The 16818-nt window shown below is 50.3% G+C and overlaps 1 protein-coding gene across 1 annotated transcript in view; it reads right to left on the bottom strand.

Annotated features, from left to right (window-relative positions):
- LOC137638746 (uncharacterized) overlaps positions 1-16818 on the bottom strand; it is a 494402-nt gene that overhangs the window by 467579 nt on the left and 10005 nt on the right. The gene's annotated exons all lie outside the window — the stretch shown is intronic.

Raw genomic sequence — 16818 nt, 5'->3', positions numbered from 1 at the left:
TACATATACATATATATATATATATAAATTATATTTATATATATATATATATATATATATTTATATATATATGTGTGTGTGTTATATATAATATATATATATACATACGTATATATACAAACACACACACACACACACATATATATATATATATATATATATATATATATATATATATATATATACATACATATATATATACACTTCCACATGCATCTCTTAACAGATGATTCTTGGATGAATCCCATGTGCAATAAAACTTCAACACCATTAGTTGCTTCATTCACCTACTAAAAAAAATCATCAGCTGGGCTTCGAATCTCCCTACATTAGCAATGCCATTCGGTCATATCCTTCACTCATTCTTGTGCTTTCTGGATATGAAAGCCTTCTGTTTCAAATAAATCTCTCACAATATCTATCTAACCCTTCATAAGGTTTCCTCTTTTCTTACCCCTTAATACTACCGATTTACACAATCATTTCACCGATCTATTGTCATTCAGCTTTCGTCTTCATCTTGAAACTAGAATAATTGGAAGACCCAGGCCTACATGGCTGAGAACTATGAAGCGCGAAGTAGGATATGATGAATGAAGAAGTATTAAATTAAAAGCTCAAGATAGAGAAGACTGGCGAAATCTAACCGAGGCCCTTTGCTTCAATGGGCACAGGAGGAGATGATGATGATGATGAAGATTGTCGTTCATTTCTTCAACATGGTCAAACGACCCTGAAATAATCTTGATTCATTCTTCTCACCCTTTACTCTTCTCAAATCACAGTTAATTTTAAACAATTCTCTCAAAAGCTCGAGTCTTCTTACTTTCACATAAATTCAAAATCAAGAATTCCATAAAGAATTTTGGTTTAACACTAACTTCATACCCCCCTCTTGGCTTCTACAGCGTAATGAAGTCTTTTGCATATTGTGCTAACTTCCTTGTAACCCCTATGCTATAAACCAATCTTATTGCGTCTTGCCCTCATCAATCATGTTTACTCAAAGATATACGAATCAACCTCTCCCATTCTTCAGCTCTCTCTCTCTCTCTCTCTCTCTCTCTCTCTCTCTCTCTCTCTCTCTCTCTCTCTCTCTCTCTCTCACCAATTTCTTTATAATTCTTTATAATTCTTACCATTCTCTGCAGCTTCTATTCACTGTTCCAAATCAGCACTGCATTATCTGGAAACATCAATGATTTCACATTCCATTCACAAATAATTATTTAGTCCAACTTATCAACTAATCCATTGTCCTCCTCCTGATTTCTCTCATCACTCCATCCATAAGCACAAGATGTTGAACATCTAAAGAAGAAATGACTTACCCTTATCTCACACTCATTTTCATACCAAACCAGTCACTCTCTTCCATGCATTTTCTATTATAAACTTCACTTTCATCAAAAATACATTTGATAAATCAACAACCTACCATTTATAGCATACATTATCATCACCCTCCACATTTTCTTTGCTATAATAATATCACTATCTTTTCCTAGGTCCATGTATAAGACAAGTCTTTCTTTTTACTCTCGAACTTATTATGCAATAGACTCCTCTGTAACAATTTTTGAAGTAATTTATATTTTTTCTAACTATACAAACTTGACTCCCTTAAATAGGGAGATGACTTCGGTGTAATATAGACAGCCATTAAATTCATTAATGAGTTATTTGATGACAGGTGGTGCACGTGGTAGAGTAGCCCCGCCTACCACATGTCGGACACTTTTCCCCCCAATTGGACTGAAACTGGACCACACAACTTGGACAGAAACTTGATCCCAAAACTCAGGCAGAAAACTTCCCCACAACCTGGACGGAAACTTCACCCCACAACTCGAGCAGAAAATTGGCCTTCCCAATTTAGCCCGAACTTGGCCCCTACAACTAGGCCAGACAGATGGCCCCACACCTCGGACAGAAAATCGGCCCCCAAAAGTCAAGAGAAACTTGGCCCCACAACTCGGACAGTAACTTAACCCCACCAAATCGGTAAAAAATTTAGCCACCAAAACTAAGCCCAAAACTCTGCCCCCGCACAACACGGGCAGAAACTCGGCCCCACACAACTCAGGAAGAGACTTGACCCCCAAAACAAGAACAAAAACTTGGCCCCGACAACTCAGGCAGAAACTTGGCCCCGACAACCCAGGCAGAAACTTGGCCCCGACAACCCAGGCAGAAACTTGGCCCCGACAACCCAGGCAGAAACTTGGCCCCGACAACCCAGGCAGAAACTTGACCCCGACAACCCAGGCAGAAACTTGACCCCGACAACCCAGGCAGAAACTTGACCCCGACAACCCAGGCAGAAACTTGACCCCGACAACCCAGGCAGAAACTTGGCCCCACAAACCGGGCAGAAGCTTGGCCCACACAACTCGGACGGAAGCTTGGCTCCCACAACTCGGACAGAAACTTTGTCCCCACAACTCGGACAGAAGTTTGGCCCCGACACCTCGGACAGAAGCTTGGCCCCGACACCTCGGACAGAAGCTTGGCCCACACAACTCGAACAGAAGCTTGGCCCACACAACTCGGACAGAAGCTTGGCCCACACAACACAGACAGAAGCATGGCTCCCACAACTCGGGCAGAAGCTTGGTCCCCACAACTCGGACAGAAGCTTGACAACTCGGACAGAAGCTTGGCCCCGACAACTCAGACAGAAGCTTGGCCCCCACAACTCGGACAGAAGCTTGGCCCCCACAACTCGGACAGAAGCTTGGCCCCCACAACTCGGGCAAAAACTTGGCCCCCACAACTCGGGCAGAAACTTGGCCCCCACAACTCGGGCAGAAACTTGGCCCCCACAACTCGGGCAGAAACTTGGCCCCCACAACTCGGGCAGAAACTTGGCCCCCACAACTCGGGCAGAAACTTGGCCCCCACAACTCGGGCAGAAACTTGGCCCCCACAACTCGGGCAGAAACTTGGCCCCCACAACTCGGGCAGAAGCTTGGCCCCCACAACTCGGACAGAAGCTTGGCCCCCAAAACTCGGACAGAAGCTTGGCCCCCACAACTTGGGCAGAAACTTGGCCCCCACAACTCGGGCAGAAACTTGGCCCCCACAACTCGGGCAGAAACTTGGCTCCCACAAGTCTGTCAGATTCTTAGCCCCGATAACTCGGGCAGAAACTTGGCCCCCACAACTCGGGCAGAAACTTGGCCCCACAACTCGGGCAGAAACTTGGCCCCCACAACTCGGGCAGAAACTTGGCCCCCACAACTAGGGCAGAAACTTGGCCCCCACAACTCGGGCAGAAACTTGGCCCCCACAACTCGGGCAGAAACTTGGCCCCCACAACTCGTACAGAAGCTTGGCCCACACAACTCGAACAGAAGCTTGGCTCCCACAAGTCTGTCAGATTCTTAGCCCCGACAACTCGGGCAGAAACTTGGCCCCCACAACTCGGGCAGAAACTTGGCCCCCACAACTCGGGCAGAAACTTGGCTCCCACAAGTCTGTCAGATTCTTAGCCCCGACAACTCGGGCAGAAACTTGGCCCCCACAACTCGGGCAGAAACTTAGCCCCCACAACTCGGGCAGAAACTTGGCCCCCACAACTCGGGCAGAAACTTGGCCCCCGCAACTCGGGCAGAAACTTAGCCCCCACAACTCGGGCAGAAACTTGGCCCCCACAACTCGGGCAGAAGCTTGGCCCACACAACTCGGACAGAAGCTTGGCCCACACAACTCGAACAGAAGCTTGGCCCACACAACTCGAACAGAAGCTTGGCCCACACAACACAGACAGAAGCATGGCTCCCACAACTCGGGCAGAAGCTTGGTCCCCACAACTCGGACAGAAGCTTGGCCCCGACAACTCGGACAGAAGCTTGGCCCCCACAACTCGGACAGAAGCTTGGCCCCCACAACTTGGGCAAAAACTTGGCCCCCACAACTCGGGCAGAAACTTGGCCCCCACAACTCGGGCAGAAACTTGGCCCCCACAACTCGGGCAGAAACTTGGCCCCCACAACTCGGGCAGAAACTTGGCCCCCACAACTCGGGCAGAAACTTGGCCCCCACAACTCGGACAGAAACTTGGCCCCCACAACTCGGACAGAAGCTTGGCCCCCACAACTCGGACAGAAGCTTGGCCCCCACAACTTGGGCAAAAACTTGGCCCCCACAACTCGGGCAGAAACTTGGCCCCCACAACTCGGGCAGAAACTTGGCTCCCACAAGTCTGTCAGATTCTTAGCCCCGACAACTCGGGCAGAAACTTGGCCCCCACAACTCGGGCAGAAACTTGGCCCCCACAACTCGGGCAGAAACTTGGCCCCCACAACTCGGGCAGAAACTTGGCCCCCACAACTCGGGCAGAAACTTGGCCCCCACAACTCGGGCAGAAACTTGGCTCCCAGAAGTCTGTCAGATTCTTAGCCCTGACAACTCGGGCAGAAACTTGGCCCCGACAACTCGGGTAGAAACTTGGCCCCGACAACTCGGGCAGAAACTTGGCCCCGACAACTCGGAAAGAAGCTTGGCCCCCACAATTCGGGCGGACAGAAGCTTGGCCCCGACAACTCGGGCGGACAGAAGCTTGGCCTCGACAACTCGGGCGGACAGAAGCTTGGCCCCGACAACTCGGGCGGACAGAAGCTTGGCCCCGACAACTCGGGCAGAAGCTTGGCCCCCACAACTCGGGCAGAAGCTTGGCCCCCACAACTCGGGCAGAAGCTTGGCCCGGACAACTTAGGCAGAAGCTTGGCCCCGACACCTCGGACAGAAGCTTGGCCCCCCACAACTCGGGCAGAAGCTTGGCCCACACAACTCGGGCAGAAACTTGGCCACCACAACTCGGACAAAAGCTTGGCCCCCACAAATCGAGCAGAAGCTTGGCCCGGACAACTTAGGCAGAAGCTTGGCCCCACAACTCAGGCAGAAGCTTGGCCCCGTCAACAAGGACAGAAGCTTGGCCGTGACAACTCGGGTAGAAGCTTGGCCCCCACAACTAGGACAGAAGCTTGGCTCCCACAACTCGGACAGAAGCTTGGCTCCCACAACTCGGACAGAAACTTGGCCCCCACAACTCGGACAGAAACTTGGCCCCCACTACTCGGGCAGAAGCTTGGCCCGGACAACTTAGGCAGAAGCTTGGCCCCAAACCTCGGACAGAAGCTTGGCCCCGTCAACTAGGACAGAAGCTTGGCCCGGACAACTTAGGCAGAAGCTTGGCCCCAAACCTCGGACAGAAGCTTGGCCCCGTCAACTAGGACAGAAGCTCGGCCGCGACAACTCGGGCAGAAGCTTGGCCCCGTCAACTAGGACAGAAGCTTGGCCGCGACAACTCGGGCAGAAGCTTGGCCCCACAACTCAGACAGAAGCTTGGCCCCCACAACTCTGACAGAAGCTTGGCCCCGACAACTCTGACAGAAGCTTGGCCCCACAACTCAGACAGAAGCTTGGCCCCCACAACTCGGACAGAAGTTTGGCCCCTGACACCTCGGACAGAAGCTTGGCCCCCACAACTCGGACAGAAGTTTGGCCCCTGACACCTTGGACAGAAGCTTGGCCCCCACAACTCGGACAGATGCTTGCCCGGCACAACTCGGACAGATGCTTGGCCCCACAACTAGGACAGAAGCTTGGCTCCCACAACTCGGACAGAAGCTTGGCTCCCACAACTCGGACAGAAGCTTGGCTCCCACAACTCGGACAGAAGCTTGGCCACCACAACTCGGACAGAAGCTTGGCTCCCACAACTCGGACAGAAACTTGGCCCCCACAACTAGGACAGAAGCTTGGCTCCCACAACTCAGACAGAAGCTTGGCTCCCACAACTCAGACAGAAGCTTGGCCCCCACAACTCGGGCAGAAGCTTGGCCCCCACAACTCGGGCAGAAGCTTGGCCCCCACAAATCGGGCAGAAGCTTGGCCCGGACAACTTAGGCAGAAGCTTGGCCCCAAACCTCGGACAGAAGCTTGGCCCCGTCAACTAGGACAGAAGCTTGGCCGCGACAACTCGGGCAGAAGCTTGGCCCGGACAACTTAGGCAGAAGCTTGGCCCCAAACCTCGGACAGAAGCTTGGCCCCGTCAACTAAGACAGAAGCTTGGCCGCGACAACTCGGGCAGAAGCTTGGCCCCCACAACTCAGACAGAAGCTTGGCCCCACAACTCAGACAGAAGCTTGGCCCCCTTGGCCACCACAACTCGCGCAGAAACATGGGCAGAAACTTGGCCCCAGCAACTAGGCAAGAAACTTGGCCCCAGAAACTTGGACAGAAACTTGGCACCCACAACTTTGGGTAGAAACTTGGTCCCCAAAACTCTGGATTGAAACTTGGCCCCAACCACTTTGGGTAGAAATTTGTCCCACACAACTTGGGCTGAAACTTGGTCCCCAAAACTTGAGGTAAAAACTTGGCCCCAACAACTTGGGGTAGAAACTTGGCCCCCACAACATGGGCAGAAACTGTTCCCCCCCCCACAACATGGGCAGAAACTGTTCCCCCCCCCCACAACATGGGCAGAAACTGTCCCCCCCCACAACATGGGCAGAAACTGTTCCCCCCACAACTTGGACAGAAGCTGTTCCCCCCACAACTTGGACAGAAGCTGTTCCCCCCACAACTTGGGCAGAAACTTCTCCCCCCACAACTTGGGCAGAAACTTCTCCCCCCACAACTTGGGCAGAAACTGTTCCCCCCCCCACAACATGGGCAGAAACTGTTCCCCCCCCCACAACATGGGCAGAAACTGTTCCCCCCCCCACAACATGGGCAGAAACTGTTCCCCCCACAACTTGGACAGAAGCTGTTCCCCCCACAACTTGGACAGAAGCTGTTCCCCCCCCCAACTTGGGCAGAAACTTCTCCCCCCACAACTTGGGCAGAAACTTCTCCCCCCACAACTTGGGCAGATACATGTCCCCCAAAACTTGGGCAAACTTGGCCCCACAACTTGGACAGAAACTTGGCCGCCACAACTTAGGTAGAAACTTGGGCAGAAACCTGGCCCCCCACAAATTGGACAGAAACTTGCCCCACCAACTTGGGCAGAAACTTGTCCCCCACAACTTGGGCAGAAACTTGTCCCCCACAACTTGGGCAGAAACTTGTCCCCCAACAACATTTGCAAAAACTTGGCCCCACACTTTGGGAAAAAACTTGGCCCCCACAACTTGTGCAGAAACTTGGGTCCCACAATTAGGGCAGAAATTTTGCCCCTACAATTTGGGCGGAAACTTCTCCCCCAACAACTTTTGCAGAAACCTGGCCCCCACAATTTGAGCAGAAACCTGGCCCCCACAACTTGCACAGAAACTTGGGCCCCACAATTTGGGCAGAAAGTTTGCCCCTACAATTTGGGCGGAAACTTCTCCCCCAACAACTTTTGCAGAAACCTGGCCCCCACAATTTGAGCAGAAACCTAGCCCCCACAACTTGCACAGAAACTTGGGCCCCACAATTTGGGCAGAAAGTTTGCCCCTACAATTTGGGCGGAAACTTCTCCCCCAACAACTTTTGCAGAAACCTGGCCCCCACAATTTGAGCAGAAACCTGGCCCCCACAACTTGCACAGAAACTTGGGCCCCACAATTTGGGCAGAAAGTTTGCCCCTACAATTTGGGCGGAAACTTCTCCCCCAACAACTTTTGCAGAAATCTGGCCCCCACAATTTGAGCAGAAACTTGGCCCCCACAACTTGTGCAGACACTTGGGTCCCACAATTAGGGCAGAAATTTTGCCCCTACAATTTGGGCGGAAACTTCTCCTCCAACAACTTTTGCAGAAACCTGGCCCCCACAATTTGAGCAGAAACCTAGCCCCCACAACTTGCACAGAAACTTGGGCCCCACAATTTGGGCAGAAAGTTTGCCCCTACAATTTGGGCGGAAACTTCTCCCCCAACAACTTTTGCAGAAACCTGGCCCCCACAATTTGAGCAGAAACCTGGCCCCCACAACTTGCACAGAAACTTGGGCCCCACAATTTGGGCAGAAAGTTTGCCCCTACAATTTGGGCGGAAACTTCTCCCCCAACAACTTTTGCAGAAATCTGGCCCCCACAATTTGAGCAGAAACTTGGCCCCCACAACTTGTGCAGACACTTGGGTCCCACAATTAGGGCAGAAATTTTGCCCCTACAATTTGGGCGGAAACTTCTCCTCCAACAACTTTTGCAGAAACCTGGCCCCCACAATTTGAGCAGAAACCTGGCCCCCACAACTTGCACAGAAACTTGGGCCCCACAATTTGGGCAGAAAGTTTGCCCCTACAATTTGGGCGGAAACTTCTCCCCCAACAACTTTTGCAGAAACCTGGCCCCCACAATTTGAGCAGAAACCTGGCCCCCACAACTTGCACAGAAACTTGGGCCCCACAATTTGGGCAGAAAGTTTGCCCCTACAATTTGGGCGGAAACTTCTCCCCCAACAACTTTTGCAGAAACCTGGCCCCCACAATTTGAGCAGAAACCTGGCCCCCACAATTTGAGCAGAAACCTGGCCCCCACAATTTGAGCAGAAACCTAGCCCCCACAACTTGCACAGAAACTTGGGCCCCACAATTTGGGCAGAAAGTTTGCCCCTACAATTTGGGCGGAAACTTCTCCCCCAACAACTTTTGCAGAAACCTGGCCCCCACAATTTGAGCAGAAACCTGGCCCCCACAACTTGCACAGAAACTTGGGCCCCACAATTTGGGCAGAAAGTTTGCCCCTACAATTTGGGCGGAAACTTCTCCCCCAACAACTTTTGCAGAAACCTGGCCCCCACAATTTGAGCAGAAACCTGGCCCCCACAACTTGCACAGAAACTTGGGCCCCACAATTTGGGCAGAAAGTTTGCCCCTACAATTTGGGCGGAAACTTCTCCCCCAACAACTTTTGCAGAAACCTGGCCCCCACAATTTGAGCAGAAACCTGGCCCCCACAACTTGCACAGAAACTTGGGCCCCACAATTTGGGCAGAAAGTTTGCCCCTACAATTTGGGCGGAAACTTCTCCCCCAACAACTTTTGCAGAAACCTGGCCCCCACAATTTGAGCAGAAACCTGGCCCCCACATCTTGGGCAAAAACTTGGCCCCCACATCTTGGCCACAAACTTGGCCCCCACATCTTGGCCACAAACTTGGCCCCCACATCTTGGCCACAAACTTGGCCCCGCCAATGTAGGCAGGAACTTGGCCCCGACAATGTGGGCAGAAACTTGGCCCCGACAATGTGGGCAGAAACTTGGTCCCGACAACTCGGGCAGAAACTTGGCCCCGACAACTCGGGCAGAAACTTGGCCCCCACATCTTAGACAGAAACTTAGACCCAACAACTTGGACAGAAACTTGGCCCCCCCCACAACATGGGCAGAAACTGTTCCCCCCACAACTTGGACAGAAGCTGTTCCCCCCACAACTTGGACAGAAGCTGTTCCCCCCCCAACTTGGGCAGAAACTTCTCCCCCCACAACTTGGGCAGAAACTTCTCCCCCCACAACTTGGGCAGATACATGTCCCCCAAAACTTGGGCAAACTTGGCCCCACAACTTGGACAGAAACTTGGCCGCCACAACTTAGGTAGAAACTTGGGCAGAAACCTGGCCCCCCACAAATTGGACAGAAACTTGCCCCACCAACTTGGGCAGAAACTTGTCCCCCACAACTTGGGCAGAAACTTGTCCCCCACAACTTGGGCAGAAACTTGTCCCCCAACAACATTTGCAAAAACTTGGCCCCACACTTTGGGAAAAAACTTGGCCCCCACAACTTGTGCAGAAACTTGGGTCCCACAATTAGGGCAGAAATTTTGCCCCTACAATTTGGGCGGAAACTTCTCCCCCAACAACTTTTGCAGAAACCTGGCCCCCACAATTTGAGCAGAAACCTGGCCCCCACAACTTGCACAGAAACTTGGGCCCCACAATTTGGGCAGAAAGTTTGCCCCTACAATTTGGGCGGAAACTTCTCCCCCAACAACTTTTGCAGAAACCTGGCCCCCACAATTTGAGCAGAAACCTAGCCCCCACAACTTGCACAGAAACTTGGGCCCCACAATTTGGGCAGAAAGTTTGCCCCTACAATTTGGGCGGAAACTTCTCCCCCAACAACTTTTGCAGAAACCTGGCCCCCACAATTTGAGCAGAAACCTGGCCCCCACAACTTGCACAGAAACTTGGGCCCCACAATTTGGGCAGAAAGTTTGCCCCTACAATTTGGGCGGAAACTTCTCCCCCAACAACTTTTGCAGAAATCTGGCCCCCACAATTTGAGCAGAAACTTGGCCCCCACAACTTGTGCAGACACTTGGGTCCCACAATTAGGGCAGAAATTTTGCCCCTACAATTTGGGCGGAAACTTCTCCTCCAACAACTTTTGCAGAAACCTGGCCCCCACAATTTGAGCAGAAACCTAGCCCCCACAACTTGCACAGAAACTTGGGCCCCACAATTTGGGCAGAAAGTTTGCCCCTACAATTTGGGCGGAAACTTCTCCCCCAACAACTTTTGCAGAAACCTGGCCCCCACAATTTGAGCAGAAACCTGGCCCCCACAACTTGCACAGAAACTTGGGCCCCACAATTTGGGCAGAAAGTTTGCCCCTACAATTTGGGCGGAAACTTCTCCCCCAACAACTTTTGCAGAAATCTGGCCCCCACAATTTGAGCAGAAACTTGGCCCCCACAACTTGTGCAGACACTTGGGTCCCACAATTAGGGCAGAAATTTTGCCCCTACAATTTGGGCGGAAACTTCTCCTCCAACAACTTTTGCAGAAACCTGGCCCCCACAATTTGAGCAGAAACCTGGCCCCCACAACTTGCACAGAAACTTGGGCCCCACAATTTGGGCAGAAAGTTTGCCCCTACAATTTGGGCGGAAACTTCTCCCCCAACAACTTTTGCAGAAACCTGGCCCCCACAATTTGAGCAGAAACCTGGCCCCCACAACTTGCACAGAAACTTGGGCCCCACAATTTGGGCAGAAAGTTTGCCCCTACAATTTGGGCGGAAACTTCTCCCCCAACAACTTTTGCAGAAACCTGGCCCCCACAATTTGAGCAGAAACCTGGCCCCCACAACTTGCACAGAAACTTGGGCCCCACAATTTGGGCAGAAAGTTTGCCCCTACAATTTGGGCGGAAACTTCTCCCCCAACAACTTTTGCAGAAACCTGGCCCCCACAATTTGAGCAGAAACCTGGCCCCCACAACTTGCACAGAAACTTGGGCCCCACAATTTGGGCAGAAAGTTTGCCCCTACAATTTGGGCGGAAACTTCTCCCCCAACAACTTTTGCAGAAACCTGGCCCCCACAATTTGAGCAGAAACCTGGCCCCCACATCTTGGGCAAAAACTTGGCCCCCACATCTTGGCCACAAACTTGGCCCCCACATCTTGGCCACAAACTTGGCCCCCACATCTTGGCCACAAACTTGGCCCCGCCAATGTAGGCAGGAACTTGGCCCCGACAATGTGGGCAGAAACTTGGCCCCGACAATGTGGGCAGAAACTTGGTCCCGACAACTCGGGCAGAAACTTGGCCCCGACAACTCGGGCAGAAACTTGGCCCCCACATCTTAGACAGAAACTTAGACCCAACAACTTGGACAGAAACTTGGCCCCCCACATCTTGGACAGAAACTTGGCCCCGACAACTCGGCAGAAATTTGGCCCCCAAATCTTGGGCAGAAACTTGTCCCCGACAACTCGGGCAGAAACTTGGCCCCGACAACTCGGGCAGAAACTTGGCCCCCCACATCTTAGACAGAAACTTGGCCCCCCACATCTTAGACAGAAACTTGGCCTCGACAACTCGGGCAGAAACTTGGCCCCCAAATCTTGGGCAGAAACTTGGCCCCGACAACCCGGGCAGAAACTTGGCCCCGACAACCCGGGAAGAAACTTGGCCCCGACAACTCGGGCAGAAACTTGGCCCCGACAACTCGGGCAGAAACTTGGCCCCGACAACTCGGGCAGAAACTTGGCCCCCACATCTTAGGCAAAATCTTGGCCCCGACTACTCGGGCAGAAACTTGGCCCCGACAACTCGGGCAGAAACTTGGCCCCGACAACTCGGGCAGAAACTTGGCCCCGACAACTCGGGCAGAAACTTGGCCCCGACAACTCGGGCAGAAACTTGGCCCCGACAACTCGGGCAGAAACTTGGCCCCGACAACTCGGGCAGAAACTTGGCCCCGACAACTCGGGCAGAAACTTGGCCCCGACAACTCGGGCAGAAACTTGGCCCCGACAACTCGGGCAGAAACTTGGCCCCGACAACTCGGGCAGAAACTTGGCCCCGACAACTCGGGCAGAAACTTGGCCCCGACAACTCGGGCAGAAACTTGGCCCCGACAACTCGGGCAGAAACTTGGCCCCGACAACTCGGGCAGAAACTTGGCCCCGACAACTCGGGCAGAAACTTGGCCCCGACAACTCGGGCAGAAACTTGGCCCCGACAACTCGGGCAGAAACTTGGCCCCGACAACTCGGGCAGAAACTTGGCCCCGACAACTCGGGCAGAAACTTGGCCCCGACAACTCGGGCAGAAACTTGGCCCCGACAACTCGGGCAGAAACTTGGCCCCGACAACTCGGGCAGAAACTTGGCCCCGACAACTCGTGCAGAAACTTGGCCACGACAACTCGTGCAGAAACTTGGCCACGACAACTCGGGCAGAAACTTGTCCTCCACATTTTGGGCAAAATCTTGGCCCTGACAACTCAGGCAGAAACTTGGCCCCCACATCTTGGACACAAACTTGGACCCTACAACTTCGACAGAAACTTGACCCCCACATCTTGGACAGACACTTGGCCCCGACAAATCGGGCAGAAACTTGCCCCCATAACTCGGTCAGAGACTTGGCCCCCACATCTTGGGCAGAAACTTGGCCCCCACATCTTGGGCAGAAACTTGGCCCCCACATCTTGGGCAGAAACTTGGCCTCTACATCTTGGGCAGAAACTTGACCCCTACATCTTGGGCAGAAACTTGGCCCCCACAACTTGGGCAGAAACTTGGCCACCACAACTTTGGGTAGAAACTTGGCCCCCACAACTTTGGGTAGAACCTTGGCCCACACAACTTGGGGTAGAAACTTGGTCCCCACAACTTCGGGTAGAAACTTGGTCCCCACAACTTGGGGTAGAAACTTGGTCCCCACAACTTGGGGTAGAAACTTGGCCACCACAACTTGGGGTAGAAACTTGGCCCCCACAACTTGGGCAGAAACTTGGCCCCCACAACTTGGGGTAGAAACTTGGCCACCACAACTTGGGGTAGAAACTTGGCCACCACAACTTGGGGTAGAAAGTTGGCCACCACAACTTGGGCAGAACCTTGGCCCCCACAACTTGAGCAGAACCTTGGCCCCCACAACTTGGGGTAGAAACTTGGTCCCCACAACTTGGGGTAGAAACTTGGCCACCACAACTTTGGGTAGAAACTTGGCCCCCGCAACTTGGGCAGAACCTTGGCCCCCCCAAATTCGACAGAAACTCTGCTCCCACTACTCAGGCAGAAACAAACTTGGCCCCCACATCTTGGGCAGAAACTCTGCTCCCATTAGTCAGGAAGAAACTTGACCACCACTACTTGGGCAGAAACTTTGCTCCCACAACTCGGGCAGAAACTTGGCCTCCCCAACTCGGTCAGAAACTTAGTCCCCCCTCCTACATCTTGGGCAGAAACTCGGCTCTCACAACTAGGGCAGACACTTGGCCCTCACATTTTGGGAAGAAACTTGGCCACCATTACTCGTGCAGAAAATTTGCTTCCCACAACAAGAGCATAAACTCTGCTCTCACAACTAGGGCAGAACATTGGCCCCCATATCTTTGGCAGAAACTTTGCTCCCACAACTCGGTCAGAAACTTAGCTCCCACATCTTGGGCAGACACTCGGCCCCCATAACTAGGGCAGAAACTCTGCTGCCACAACTAGGGCAGACACTTGGACCCCACATCTTGGGAAAAAACTTGGCCACCACTACTCGGGCAGAAAATTTGCTTCCCACAACTAAAGCAGAAACTCTGGTCTCAAAACTAGGGCAGAACCTTGGCCCCCACACAGCTCGGCCAGTAATCTTGTGGAGGATTTTTGTTTTATTTTCATTTTTGTTTTTTGCCAAATCCTGAGAGAGAGAGAGAGAGAGAGAGAGAGAGAGAGAGAGAGAGAGAGAGAGAGAGAGAGTAGTTAGTGTATCGATTGTTTGTGGTGAGAAAGACTGTTGGTATAAATGAGATTGTTTGTTTATGTTTTTAGTTAGGTTACGACAGTGGTGAATGTCTTGGGCGAATGCTTATTTTGATTTGACTGCTGTAAGCATCAGTTCTTGGGATTTGAATGCTGGATTATCATTATTATTTACCAGCGTGGAAGTGTTTAAATATTTTGACAGCCGTGATTCCTCCTTTGAGAGAGATTTTTTTGTTGAATTCACTGTTGATGACCTGGCCTGGAACTGATCATATTTAGACTGCTCTTTGGATTGACGATTGTTGATGACCTGGCCTGTTTATAAAGATTGTGTATGATGATGATGACGATGACGATGATGATGATGATGATGATGATGATGATGATGATGATGATGATGATACTGACACCTGTGACTCAAGGAGTTGAGGCCGTTATGGCAAATTAAGAGAGACTCCTGTTTGCCCTATAATGGTAGTTTGCCTATAAAAGACTGTTGGCCCTTGTGTGGACGAAGGTGTCCCATCAGAAAAATATAAAATATTTCTGTTTATGTTTGTGGTTGTGGTAAATTTAGGTTAAGTTTTGTTAGTGTTTATTTTTAACTGTTATTTATTTTGAGGGTTTATTTGAATGGTGGTATGATTCATGTCTATTTTGTGTTAAGTGTATGATTAGTGATAAGTGTGATTTTTTTGGTTTATGTTGAGCGTTTTAGTTTGTAAGGAAATATAGTTTTAAGGATATGTTTTGTTTTGATTTTTGTCCTTTTGTCCAAGAGTCCCGCTGCTGATAACGTAAGGGGAAAGGTTGTATTGAGGAGACATTGGTCTGTTTAGAGTAATTCAAGGGTGTGGGGCTTGTTCTTGCAACATCCCGCCACATTATTTTGGCGCCCGAACAGGGACAGCCGAGGTGGGATTGAAGCTGGACTCTTTGACGAAGGACTGAATTAGGTTAAGAAATTAGATATAAGACTGAAAATGGAAGAACAATTAAAGTTACTGAGGGAGGAATTGCGGTTGATTAAGGAGCGTGAGGAGAGGTTGTCTATAGAGAAAGAGAATTTGTTGTGTGAGAATGCGAGGCTGATATGTAAGAATGAGGATATGCAAAGGAAACTGAGGGAAATTCAGGGAACTGTAGAGAGAGTGGAAGAAGGTTTTGAGATGAGAATGCAAGAGAATGAGGAACGAATGGAGAGACGATTGGAAGCTATGATGGGGCAAGTAATGGGGATGAAGAAAACTTTAATGGGTGAAGGTGCAGTCGGAGGAGTGTCCTCAGCTTCGGGTAATGGGTTGATAGTGGATGAGAAGGCTAAGGTTACTGATAATAGGAAAGGAAGTGATTGTGATAGTAACAGTAATAGTGATAGTGAGATTGAAGATAAGGGAATTAAGCATAGTAAGGATGAACAGAAATGTGATAGGAAGAATGAGAAGAAAGATAAAGGTGATGTAAAGAAAGAGAAGAAAAAGTGTCAGGATGATAGCAAGGATGATCGTGAATGGGTTTAAGTGGTAAGTAAGGAAAAGGGTAAGAAGGGAATGGTTAAGGATAGGAATTTAAGTGTTGAAGTGGATTCATTATATTCAAATGAGGAAGAAGGTAACAAGGGAGTAGGCAGTGATGATAGCAGTGAGAATGAAGTTGAAGTTTGTAAGACAGTGTTTATGAGAGAGGTACCGAGGTGTGAAAGGTTCAATGAGCATAGTAGTAGGGCTGTGTATGATTTTTTTAGGGAGTATGAGAGGTATTGTCAGGATAAGTATGGTGATAGTAAGAGAGTTTGGGCTAGGGAGTTAGGAGAATATTTGACTGGGTATTTGTTGACAATGTATGGTGTAATAATGAGTGTAGGGGATGTTGATTATGAAAGTGTGAAAAAGAGAATAATTGAGCAGGTGAAACGTATGAAAGGGAGTGTTAGGTATAAGCGTAAGAATGATTTTGATGAGGCACGGATGAATGTAGGAGAAGCGATATCGATGTATGTATGTAGCTTGGAAACGTTAGCTAGGAAGAAGTATGGGGATGAAGGCATAAATGAGAATAAGGAGTTAATGAGGAAGTTTTTGGCGACAGTACCTGAGAATGTTGCTGAGTTTATTAATTTGAAACGGAAGGAGAAAATGAGGTGGACGAAAGAAAGACTGACATGGGATGATATTTTAGAGATGGTTGAGGTTTACAAGTTGGATAGGTGTATGAAAGAAAGCAAATCTGTGAGTATAAGAACTGGAATGGAGGAAAGTGTGTCAGAATTTGTTAGTTTTAGAGATGCTGTTATGAGAGGACCGATGAGGGTAGCTGATAGTGTAGTAGATAGGAGTGTTAGGGCAAGTAATGTGGGAATACCTGTAAGGACAAATGAAAGGTTTAGGCAAGGGAATCAGGTTTGGAGGGATAGGAGTGCTAGTGCGCAGCAAGGTAGGTCAGGTAGTTGTATCCGTAAAGAAAAGTGTTATAGATGTGGGAAAGTAGGACATAAGAAGAATGAGTGTAGATGGGCTCTAGGTGCTTGTTTTGGATGTGGTGAGGTAGGGCATAGAATTAGCGAGTGCAAGAAAGAGAAAGGGGTAAAATGCTATCAGTGTGGTATGACTGGGCACATAGCAAATGGATGTCATAGTAATCGTATGAATGTGATTTGTGGTAATTG

Source organism: Palaemon carinicauda, chromosome 3, assembly GCF_036898095.1.
Source record: "Palaemon carinicauda isolate YSFRI2023 chromosome 3, ASM3689809v2, whole genome shotgun sequence".
Classification (NCBI taxonomy): domain Eukaryota; kingdom Metazoa; phylum Arthropoda; class Malacostraca; order Decapoda; family Palaemonidae; genus Palaemon; species Palaemon carinicauda.
The sequence above is the reverse complement of the archived record's forward strand: the minus strand, read 5'-3'. Positions and strand labels throughout refer to the sequence as shown.